This window comes from Thermobia domestica, chromosome 1 (assembly GCF_964235325.1).
Source record: "Thermobia domestica chromosome 1, izTheDome1.hap1.1, whole genome shotgun sequence".
Taxonomy (NCBI): Eukaryota; Metazoa; Arthropoda; class Insecta; order Zygentoma; family Lepismatidae; genus Thermobia; species Thermobia domestica.
Window position 1 is genome coordinate 156,106,784 of NC_137454.1, and position 12,042 is coordinate 156,118,825.

General features: G+C 37.3%; 1 protein-coding gene and 1 non-coding gene across 2 annotated transcripts in view; both read right to left on the bottom strand.

Moving 5' to 3' along the window:
* LOC145690230 (out at first protein-like) overlaps nucleotides 1-12,042 on the bottom strand; it is a 171,168-nt gene that overhangs the window by 135,967 nt on the left and 23,159 nt on the right. The gene's annotated exons all lie outside the window — the stretch shown is intronic.
* Nucleotides 7,890-8,011, bottom strand: LOC145668846 (U5 spliceosomal RNA). Its single transcript, XR_014128111.1, has one exon. It is a non-coding gene; the product is annotated as a U5 spliceosomal RNA (small nuclear RNA).

Consider the following 12,042-nt stretch of genomic DNA (forward strand, 5'->3'; position numbering starts at 1 on the left):
CGAGTTGGTAAGGCTAATAGAGTTGGCAAGGCCCCAGTTGCGCGCCTACGTTACAAAAATATCTTGCCCGTACAAGGGTTAATCTTTTGAATATTCATGGGTTAATGAATGAAAGAACAAAGACCAACAATCGTTCACGAGTTTTTGCTTGAGATAGGAGAGCTCTGCAAACCTAAATACGTACAAAGGTAAGTGCGAAGTAGACATAATCTAACCTAAGTAACCTAGTAGTGCGTTATCCCACCTTACTTCGGCTTCTCGCTTCGTTCGTCCTTCCCTCTCAACTCCGCACTCCCCATTAACTACACACAACTACCCACTTCCCATTAACTACCATTAACTGCTCCGCGTGGCCCGCCAGTCTCTCCTTTAGGTTAACAATGGATTTCCATATGTAATTGTGGTTCCTCCCCCGTACTCACACCCTCGAGGTAACGTAACAGAACATAAAATAAGTCAAGTTTAAGTAGAAATTGATGATTGTAGATTTTATTATGGTTTTTGTTGAAAATTAGGTGGACGGGTAACTTTGAAGTAATTTCCTTGTTTACAATTACAGTTGTATATTTTTTTAATATTTATACTAAGTTCTTATTTAAAACCTTAAATTAAACTCGTTTTATATAAATGAACCACCTGCACACTATACCAAGAAGACACATACCAAAACGTCTTAAAAAATACTATAATGTTATTCAAAGCTACACTGAGAAAAAATGTATGCGGCATACGTATCCTAAATTACATTTGTAAACTCCGTAGTTTTTGGACTTAACGTACAGCAAGCGTATAACTGAAAACGCATGTTTTATAATACTTTCTGTATAAGTGCTCCATCTATACATACTTTCCGTATGAAACAATATAGGCGGTCAAGATCTCACATACAAATGGACGTATATAACATATAGCTGACGAAGGTAAAATACATATATGTATGTACTGTTAGACATCAAACATCCTGCAACATGATGTAACACCTAAGGGCAGTGCCTATGTAGCATACGGATAATGTATGCTCCGTTCTGATTTTTGTAGTAAGCAAAAGGATTCCGTATATTTGTACAATATATCACTGTCCGGAGAACGGATTTTTCTCAACGTAAGTAAAACGCTACACCCATCTAGTATCGAGTAAAGGCATCACTGCTTCTTTCATGTTGAATTACAAAATTATTACGCGTACGCGACTAAGAAATAGTTCCAATTTACGTTTTTATATGAAAACTAGCTACTTCCACGGGATCCCCCACCCCAAGTACTATACAAAACATTTTGCTACTTAATTTCTCCTCTAAATCTTGCAAATTTTTACTAGTCCTGACTCCACAATCAGGAATTTAATCCTTAAACTTAAACGTTAAATATGTTCACTTGCTCAGTTACTCATCTAATTAAGGTGATTTAGCTTAACTTTATTCTTCTACGAGAACAAACATGTGAAAATCTTTTCAACCATTACTTTTTCCGTGAATGTTCCACCACAGTTCTTGTTTTACATATCACACCACAATAATTTGGACCCAACTAGAATCAATCGCCTTCAACGGAACTCGGAGCTCTTAATTCAATTCACAACTAATTGTTCCACAGTTAATCTAAGGTTTGCTGTTGACCAATGTCTGATTTTGCAATGCATGTATGTACTACAACTATACAATAGAATAACAATAACCTACCGCCGTTACTGCAATCGACAAAAGATAAACGCTTTGTTCCTGCTCCTGTTTTTATGATTTGGCTTGCAGCAAGCACTTCACACTTCGTTTCCTACCTTCCAGATCGCTATTACAACTGTGACATGAAGTATTATGAAGATATTCTTTCTTTTCGTAAAAACTTGCTTCAATATGTATTGTGTCATATTATATCGAGATTCGAGAAAGCTGATAAACTTTACTTTAACTCCTTTAAAATATGTTTAGAAGTGTTCATCAAATAGTTAAAAAGGAAAAATTCTTGGAATAATCTCTTTTATATTGCATTTTATTCTTAGTATTTACACATAGAATTAATCGAGTTTTTTTTTTTTTTTTTTGCAAGCCTTCCATGAAAATTTTAGGGGGTCCAAGAAAAATTTAGGGGGGCCAGCCCCCTCTTGCCCCCCGTGGATACGGACCTGATTCGTTCAGCGATAATTGTAGCTTAAAGCAGGCATTGAAAATAAGAACAAAATTCAAGAAAATAAATCCTATTAGGAGTACAGTCATATTGCAGAAATACAGAATACACTGGACAGGTGTCGATAAGAGTACAAGTACTCTAATTACAGACGCTAATTTTTACTTTCTAACGATGACAAAAGAAAATAAATTATGGTGGTAGTCACAAAAAAATGGAATTCGAGATTTTGACGGCATTATACATTACGTGATACCTACACGCCTAAAAAGTGATTGTTGAATGTCTGTCTGTCTGTCCATTAGTCCTGATTATGTATACTCGCCTATAAGCCATACAATTCAACATATTAAGAACTTATAAGATTCTCCACGGGGAGTTTCTACCTCCAAAAATAAGGTTAGTTTACTGAATGGTGAAAATAAAAAAAATATTTTTTTCTTCGAAATGACTGTAACAATATTATTCATATTTTAAATATGAATACTTTATTAACAATGGTAAGCGCTCATTGACAACCGAGGCTATATGAGACGTGGACCTACAGCTTAATATGAGATTCGAATCACATGTTCTCCTTTCGGGAATCAAACCCGTATCTCGTGCACTGAAGACGCATACGCTAACCATAAAGGCACGACAATAAAGTTTAGTACGATGGTCTACGCCTTTTACTTTAAAAGTTCTCGCAATTTATATTGTATTCTACGAAGCGAATTTATATCATCCTCAACAAATCAAATTACAATTGCAAGATGAATATCAGTGAATTGTATTGCCTTCTGTAATCCTTCATATAATTTACCATCGACCATTGTCAATCCATTACCATCAATCATTGTCATGATATGAAGAGCGAACGTGGAATAATAGCAAGGATAGGAATGGTAAAAAAAACATTTAGAAGGAATAAGAATGTATTTTGTGGGTCATTGAAAAGATTTTAGAAAAGACTCATAAAATGCTTCATGTGGAAGAAACTGTAGAGGCACAAACATGGACATTACGCAAAAGCGATGAAAAAAAGACAGGAAACTATAAAAAATATATGAGTGTGGAGAAGAATGGAGAGAATTAGCTAGTCGAGGGGAAAACGAATGAATGGGTGTCAGAAATGGTAGGAGAGAGAAAAAGATAATGTTAGGTGTAACTGAAAAGAGGAAGTGAAACTGGTTGAGCCATTGGCTGAGAAGGAACTGCATCGTATGGACGCGCCAGAGGGTATGGTGGCAGGAAAGCGATTAAAGGGGCGAAGAAGGACACAGTTCATGGATGGTATCGAAACAGAAAAATCGTACATGAAGACGAAGAGATTGACTAAAGACCATGGAGTGTGGAAGCACCAGCACCACCAACAATTTCAGTTGCAGCAAGTGACCTGCCAGTAATAGAGGAATACCAATGATGATGATGATTGTTATGATTATGATGATCGTTACTCCCTGTTGGATCAAAATCTCTCCAACTTTTCTCTACAAGGATGTTCTCTACAAAGATGGACCCACTGTAGATGTACGATGTCTTCCACACGTGTGGCAGGAGGTGATAGAGATGGGTGGTCATTACATTGAAGGAATGTAACAGGTATTCTGTACATGAAGCCAATTACAAATTATAATAATGTTGCCATTACTTTTTTATCCAACCCATGTATTGAGATTTCTCTGTACTTGGTAATTTCACTAAATTACTGTCATACTTTTATGCGAATAAAGGAAAATACTCGTGATTTTATTACTCTGTAATTTGGCAACTTCCGTTAGCTCAGTACTGGAAACAAAATAATATACCTCGGAAACAAGAGAATACCTATATATGTATGTAACTTGGTCACTTCCCTAAGTAACAGCATTGTGGAAACAAGTAAATATATATTATGAGCTTACTATTTTGTAACTTTGCCACTTCTCATCCTTCCCTAGGAATGAGGAAGATACAGCATCATTCTTTCCTAGGAACAATGAAGTATAGGGCAAAATAAAGATAGTTTGCACAGGATTCCACACAAACTTGCACAAAACAGCCAATATTGAAGAAATATTGTTAAGAATAACTTTGTAGTTGGGTATCTTGTGTACAATACCAAACCCGCAATCATTGTTGAAAATTATACTTTTAGTAATGGCCGTTTATCAAACCCGCTATTTTGCGCGATCTCTCTTACAGGTGTAGGGGAGATCGTGTACATGGAAAGGTGAGATCCCGCACGATGGTGATACTACAGAAACAACCTGTTATGGTGAAGAAAGTCGTAAGTTTCAGAAGCGTGGCACAACTGACAGCGACCGTCTGTATACTGCTGTACAGTACATTACTTAATATCGGTACTATGAAAATATAATTAATAAACAACCTTGAAATAGACAGTTACCTAACGGATAAAATAACACTGAAACAAATCTTTTTCTTAGGCCAATAGCTAGAGCAATAATACACGAGGAGCAGAGGTTATTTTGAGGAGAGCTGACTTAAATTTATTCCTCATACATAGGAGCTACATTCAAAAAAAAATAACAGAAAGGTTCAAGGGGGCTAAAAGTAGTAGCAAACGTCTTTCCGCTCCTCTGGACACCTCCTAGCTCCTGGCCTAATGTACCTACAGAAAAAATCTGTAATTGTTGCATAATTTCTCATTACTTTCTATAGTATGACGTTCATGAATTGCGTTCAGTGAATGTCTGCGTGATCACTTCTACTTCATGATTGTGCAATCTGTCCTATTTGGGTAAGATATAACGAATAGCTTGGTTGAATTTTCCAGACTGGCGGTAACAACTATAGTTTTGATAATGATTGTTTCTGTTTTTATTGTTTCACACCACAATTTTCCTATAAATTAATACCAAACGTTTAGGAAAATGTACACAATTCATGCAAAATGTTGAACACATTTCTCAGCGTACAGCTTTTATCGAGACATGGAGGTAACTGATGACTCTATTGGCAAAAGTTGCCAACTCTCCAATTGTTACGGCAATTAACCACATCCTTTCTTTCCTCCTCCCCTATCTAGCCCCCGCGTGAATTAACCTCCTGCGCAATCTTTCCTGACTTTACCCTAATTATAGTTTTATTACTTTTTCACTTTGTTAAGTTACAGCTTCTAACTTTTGTAAAAGCAAGGAAATATACTTGTGATTTTATTATTTTGTAACTTTGTCATTTCTCTAAATTGTACCTTATACTTTTGTGGAAACTAGTGAATATACGTATTTATATTGCTTTGTAACTTGGTCACATTTCCAAGTTACAGTATATTGGAAATGATAGATGTACTTACAGATTTACAACTGTCTGATTTCTTATTTCCCTAACTTACAGTATCAGAAGTTTGTGAAAAAATGGAATATGGCTGGTGTTCAAAAGCACAGGATCATAAGGGAGCGGCGTTATGATTAAAGATTCGAAAGAGAGAAAAGGTGGTTTTAATCTAAAATGGTCGAATTTTTTCAGTCACACCACCTGTTTAGGCTCCACTCTGTTAAAAAGCAATGTTGCCAGTTCAGCAGGCTACCCCCACCATACCAACAATATTTTGGGGAAATTCTAAGTTCCCTCACATAGCAATGTGCACGTTCCCCGTGTCATTGTTGCGTGCTCTTACATTCCATTCGAATAGCCTACTGAACTGGAAAAACTGCTTTTTCATTTAACAGAGTAGAGCCCTTACTACTGTGGAATCCAATTGCCTAGGGCGCTTTGAAAAAAGTCAATCATTTTAAATTGAAAACTACCTATTTTCAACAACTTCTCTCTTTCAATTTTATCTTTAATTACAATGGATTTGGCCTATGGCTCCAGACTTTTGATACACGCTGTGTTTATTGTTTTATTACTCTATGACTTGGCCTCTTCCCCTCCGTAAAAAAAATAATATACTTTTTGTTTCATTACTATGTAATTTGGTCACTTTCTTAAATTGCAGTATCCAAGAAACAATTGGAATACACTTATTGGTTTATTATTCTGCAACTGTGTTATTTTTGGAATTAATAATGTCATTCTTTTATCTATCCAGGTAAACATGGGATATACTTAAGTCTATTACAGTCTTACTTAAATCTTTATCACAGTCTAATTTGGTATCTTCTCTAGATTACAATGCACATTTGTTGAAACAAAAGAGTATACCTAGGTAGTTATTGTTTTATTCTATAGATTGATCATCTGTATAAGTAGTTAAGATTAATTTTAAAATGCCAAGATGTAATTTACACAATTGTCAGTATATTAAGAACAGCACTAACGAGAGCTTCGCTAAGAAACTATTGAAATGTTACACAAAGTACATGTATTTAAAGAACAGTGTTATCAATTTTGGGGGAAAGTTGCTAAACCTAGGGTATTCAACTTCCAAGATAGCAGAAAAATAAAATAATTTTTCGGATTAGTGACTTTTGGGGGGATTTTAAACAATGATTTACCGACTTACTTACAAATCCAGCGACTTTTCTGTTGTGAACGATTTGTCCTTCTGTGATGAAACATTGTTACATCAAAGTAATTTTGATATTTTTTTCTTTCTTTCTTCTTTGTTTTAATCAGGGCAAGCGACAACGAATTGTTTAACTATATGAGACCACACAATCCCGGTTTGGTCTCTGGTACTCTTTGGCATTTAACAGAACACAATTGAAGCGTTTTGAGTAGCATCAGATCTTATTTAATTAAAAACCCACAGTAATAATAATAATAGAAATTTTAACAACAATAATAATAACTAAATGATAGAGGGAATTTTATTGATTTTACCCTTGTGAAGAAAGTTTAAAATGTATTTTTCTTTTAGAACAAATCTTTGTTGAGTTCACCTTATATACTCGAAACGCCTAACTTTCAATCTCTAGTTTGCAGAGCTTCCATTATAAGGCACAAGTAAAACAGCCCTACAGATAGTACGTACACCTAGCGGCGCAAATTTGTCTTCAACATTGGGGGAGACGGGTAAGACCGTTCCCATAGCTTTTTTTTAAAATTATGTTCAAAATATTTATGAGGTTGAAAAACAATGCTGTGGAGGATCAGAGAAGCGGAGTTGTATTCGACATTGGGAGGTGAACAGATCTGAGGCTTATTCTGGGGGGGGGGGAAGATGAGACTCATATTAAGGTAGATGAATCTGATTTCTGAAGTGAACGTGTTGTATATTATATATCAGACGACGTAGACGAAGTGGCAGTCAGACACAAATCATCACATTTCTGCCCAAAAAACACTTTTTAAATCGGATTATAGGGAGGATAGTCCCTCCAGTTCCAAGATTGGAAGGGACACGTCTCCCTCATCCCCCGGGATTTGCGGCAGTAGATGATAAGATACCAATGAAAAAATGTGGATATCTTCTTAGATCGACACTGTTTCCTCCGAACAAAACGTGAAATAATGTTACTTACCCCTCATTCCTTACAAATAACAACAACAACTTTGTTAAGTTGACTGTCATGAGCATCATATGTGGTGCTCACCTTATTTTTCTGTGGGGCCATGACCACTATATATGATGCTCATGTTTGATATCATAAATTACTAACCTATCCATGTTCTTGAGCATCATATATCATACTCATTGTCACAAATTACTGTGAGAGACCATGAGCATCACATATGGTGCTCGGCTCTCATTGGTACATTTTCGGGAGAGAAAATATCGCGACAAAAATGTGATATAACTATCCATAATCGAGCCAAAGGTAAGAAGAAATTTATGGCCTCCTGGGACCAGTACTCTCAAATCACCTTGGTAGTCAACCTGTTAAATTTTATTATTGGGCTCAGTACTAACTGAGCCACTAAAAAAGAAAAATAGTTATAGACCATCTTTTGTTTCCCTCCACGGAAATCTTTAGTAAAAGGCGAAAGATTTACATGATTTGCAGGAAAACCAGAGTTCTCCAAAACTTTTTTTTTTTTTTGGAAAGGAGAATAGGAATATTGACTTTTATCAATGCAATATGTTACTGGAAAATTATAGACTTCTCCTGCCTCTCAGAGGGTTACGCCCTCTCTGTGGCATGTGATTTTCTATACAAATGTAGTTATGAAAAGAATGGGATGGGCTAAGTGAAGTTAATTATTAACATCGGTATTTGGGCATCAGTTTTGAAAAGGGTTATAGCATCATTTTTTAAACACTTTATTTATTTTCATTTATATTTTTATGATAAGGTACACAAAAGAAGTTAGTACAATGAAAATACCACATGTGAATATACAATGAAGGATAAATAAATTAAATATGGTAAGAAAATGATAAGTACAGGTTATCACGTGAATAGCGAAATATAATTGAGAAGAAAATAGGTGCAAATGTGCAAGAATACGAATATAATGTGAGATAGTGCTTGTGTGAAAATGTACGATAATGAAAATGAAAGATGAGATGAAGTGCTGTCACATCACAAACAGATAGAAATTAGTCAGACAGATGCAGGTTAAATCTTCTGTCCCGGGGCGACTCGGGACTAATGATCACAGGGGGAAGCCCTTGTTAGTTGTGAGGATCTCTGTGTTAAGATGGAAAAACATGAGGAATATGAGCATGAATGACATAAATGGCATAAGTGTCGCGTTCTGCTACTGTGAGGTTTGAATTGCGGACATATAAGGAAATGAGTATATTCAATGGGGTATGCTTGTAACGAAATGCGGCATCAGTGAGAGCATCAGTTTGAAGAATATCCAGGAAAAGTGGATGGCCTGTTTCGATTCGAGATGTAATGTACCGATTTCGAAGTTGTGCAATATGGTCTGTGATCTTCGGAAAGTCGATATATTCATACGTGAGCCACGTAGGATACGGAAGTTTAATTTGATGAGCGAGTCGAATAGCATGACGCTCCAATATGCAAAGTTTTTCGTAGAAGGAAGTAGAAGCATTGCACCAGGCCGTATGTCCGAAAGTGAGAATAGGTCTGAGAAACATCTTATAAGTATGGAGTAGGACATCGGGTTTGAGGCCCCAAGATGTGCCTGTAAGACGACGTAAAAGATTTAATCTAATAGTAGCCTTAGCTCGCAGTTTTTGCAAGTGTGCATTCCAAGTCAGTTTTGAATCGAAGACGACACCCAAGTACGTAGCAGTGTTGGTAGGGCGTACAAGATACCCATCGACAGTTACTCGCAAGAGTGTCGGATTTCGGTAGACTCTGGAACGTCTGTTAGGTGGTAGGAAGACCAGTGCTTGCGTTTTCTCATTGTTGATAGTTAAATGCCATCTCTGGCACCACTTGATGAAGTTATCGAGAGTTGTTTGTAGAGCACGGCTAATATTCTGGACAGTGCTGCCAAGTGCAAGAAAAGCTGTATCGTCTGCATATTGGAAAGTGAAAACATTACGTGGTACTGAAGGAATGTCAGAAGCGTATAGAATATATAATAATGGGCTGAGTGCAGATCCTTGTGGAACTCCAGTAAGTGGAAATAAGGCCAAGAGAGTGTATCATCAACTGCGACATATGCAATCCGATTTGTAATGAAAGAGTAGATTAACCTTAAATAGCAGATAGGAAGTTTGAATGACTGCAACTTTTTAATTAGACCATAGTGCCAAACTTTATCGAAAGCTTTCTCCAAGTCCATTAGTATAAGGCAGGAAGGAAAGCCTTTGTTAAACTGATTTGTAATTAAGGTGCTGAGACGTAGGAGTTGATCATGGATGGAGAATCTAGGCCGAAATCCTGCTTGATGAATAGGTAGGAGACTAGTAGTTTCAAGGTATTTATGAAGTCGGCAGACGAGAATTTTTTCCAAGAGCTTGCTGAATACAGAGGTGAGTTGAATTGGTCTGTATGAAGAAACAGAATGTACAGGCTTATTTGGTTTATGAAACATGCAAACTTTGGATACTTTCCAGTCAGGAGGATAGAAACCAGTTTGAAGAATGAAAGTATATATTGTTGCCAGGATGAGCAGAAATGAGTATGGAGTTTCTTTTATGTGTCGATAAGAGATATTGTCAATCCCAGGCGCTGTGTTCTTCTTCCTCTTTAATGCAGTATGGAGTTCATCTATAGTAATGGGTGCAGTGAGTGGATGTTCAGGATCAATGACATGATTTGCTGAAGGTTGTAAAGCGGGAATGCAAGAGAGATCGTTTCGTTCGGAGCGTTTAGAGGCCGCTGTTGGTGTAAAAACAGTCTGGAGCTGTGAAGCAAAGGCATTTGCTTTTTCTTCGTCGGAGAACAGAGGAATGCCATCTGCAACTAACGGATAGGTTATTGTGGTGTTCTTGCCAGTCAGTTGATTAAATCGCTTCCAGTAGCGAGATGAATGCGCTTCCTCGGATAAGGTGTTACATGTTTTGATCCAATTGCGGCGTTTATATGCAACAAGGTAGCTATGAACAGCTCGTTGCCATTGGCGATGCTGCCGAAGACATGCCTCATTCCCGGTTCGATAATATTCCCGAAGATGTTGACGGGCTATCTGGATGAGCGTAAGATATAATTGTGGTAGGGCCGGTTTATGAGGCTGTACTTGCTGCGTCGGAATGTGATGATGGGCACTGGTTTGAATTGCTGTAGTAATAGTAGAAAGACAGGAAGCAAGTTCAGGTTCAGTAGTTGGAGACTTTATACTAGAAATAGAGTGCTCTAGATCTTCCCGGAAATGAGGCCAATTTGCTTTATCATACCTCGGAACTAGGCGAGGTGCATGTACAGGGCGTGGGGGTTGTCCCCGAGTGAATGTTAATTTAACTGGATGGTGATCACTGCCAATAGAAGTAGATATCCCCTCCTTCATAAGCGTGGGAAAATTTTGGCCTAATTTTGGCGATATCATTTCCTGGAATTGGGAGGCAAGTTTCGACAAGCCTTTAGTTGCTATGGTCATAGCCTTTTACGGCTACCAGAGAAGTGCGTGGGAAAATTTTGGTTTATCTGAACGTGTATGAGAACAGTTTGTTGTTATGATGATAGTCTTGGATGGCTTTATCGTCTTGGGTAGTCATACTCTTGGAGGGATCATAGTCCTATCAGTTATCATGATCGAAGCTTCATGATTGATTGATTGATTTTTGTTTTTCGTTATGTATTGAATAGCTAGATGCTCTTGGCCTTCATAGTCTTGGATGCTCATACTGTTGGGCGGATCAGAGTCCTATTAGTTATCATGATCGAAGCTTCCCAATTGATTGATTGATTGATTTTTGCTTTTCGTTATGTATTGAATAGCTAGATGCTCTTGGCCTTCATAGTCTTGGATGCTCATACTGTTGGACGGATCAGAGTCCTATTAGTTATCATGATCGAAGCTTCCCAATTGATTGATTGATTGATTTTTGTCTTTTCGTTATGAATTTGAACCCCCAAACCCCCTCCACGTCCTCCTACGAAGAACGTAAGGGAACGTTGTTACTATGCTCATACTTTTGGATGACGAAGCTTCCCAATTGATTGATTGATTGATTTTTGCTTTTCGCTATGTATTGAATAGCTAAATGCTCTTGGACGGATGAGAGTTCTATTAGTTATCATGATCGAAGCTTCCCAATTGATTGATTGATTGATTTTTGTCTTTTCGTTATGAATTTGAACCCCCAAACCCCCTCCACGTCCTCCTACGAAGAACGTAAGGGAACGTTGTTACTATGCTCATACTTTTGGATGACGAAGCTTCCCAATTGATTGATTGATTGATTTTTGCTTTTCGCTATGTATTGAATAGCTAAATGCTCTTGGACGGATGAGAGTTCTATTAGTTATCATGATCGAAGCTTCCCAATTGATTGATTGATTGATTTTTGTCTTTTCGTTATGGATTTGAACCCCCCAAACCCTTCCACTTCACTCCCTCCTGCGAAGAACGCAAGCGAACGTTGTTACTATGCTCATACTCTTGGATGGCTAACACGTTCGAAGTTTCCAATTGATTGAATATCAAGTTTGAAGCTTCCCAATTGATTGATTGATTTTCGTCTTT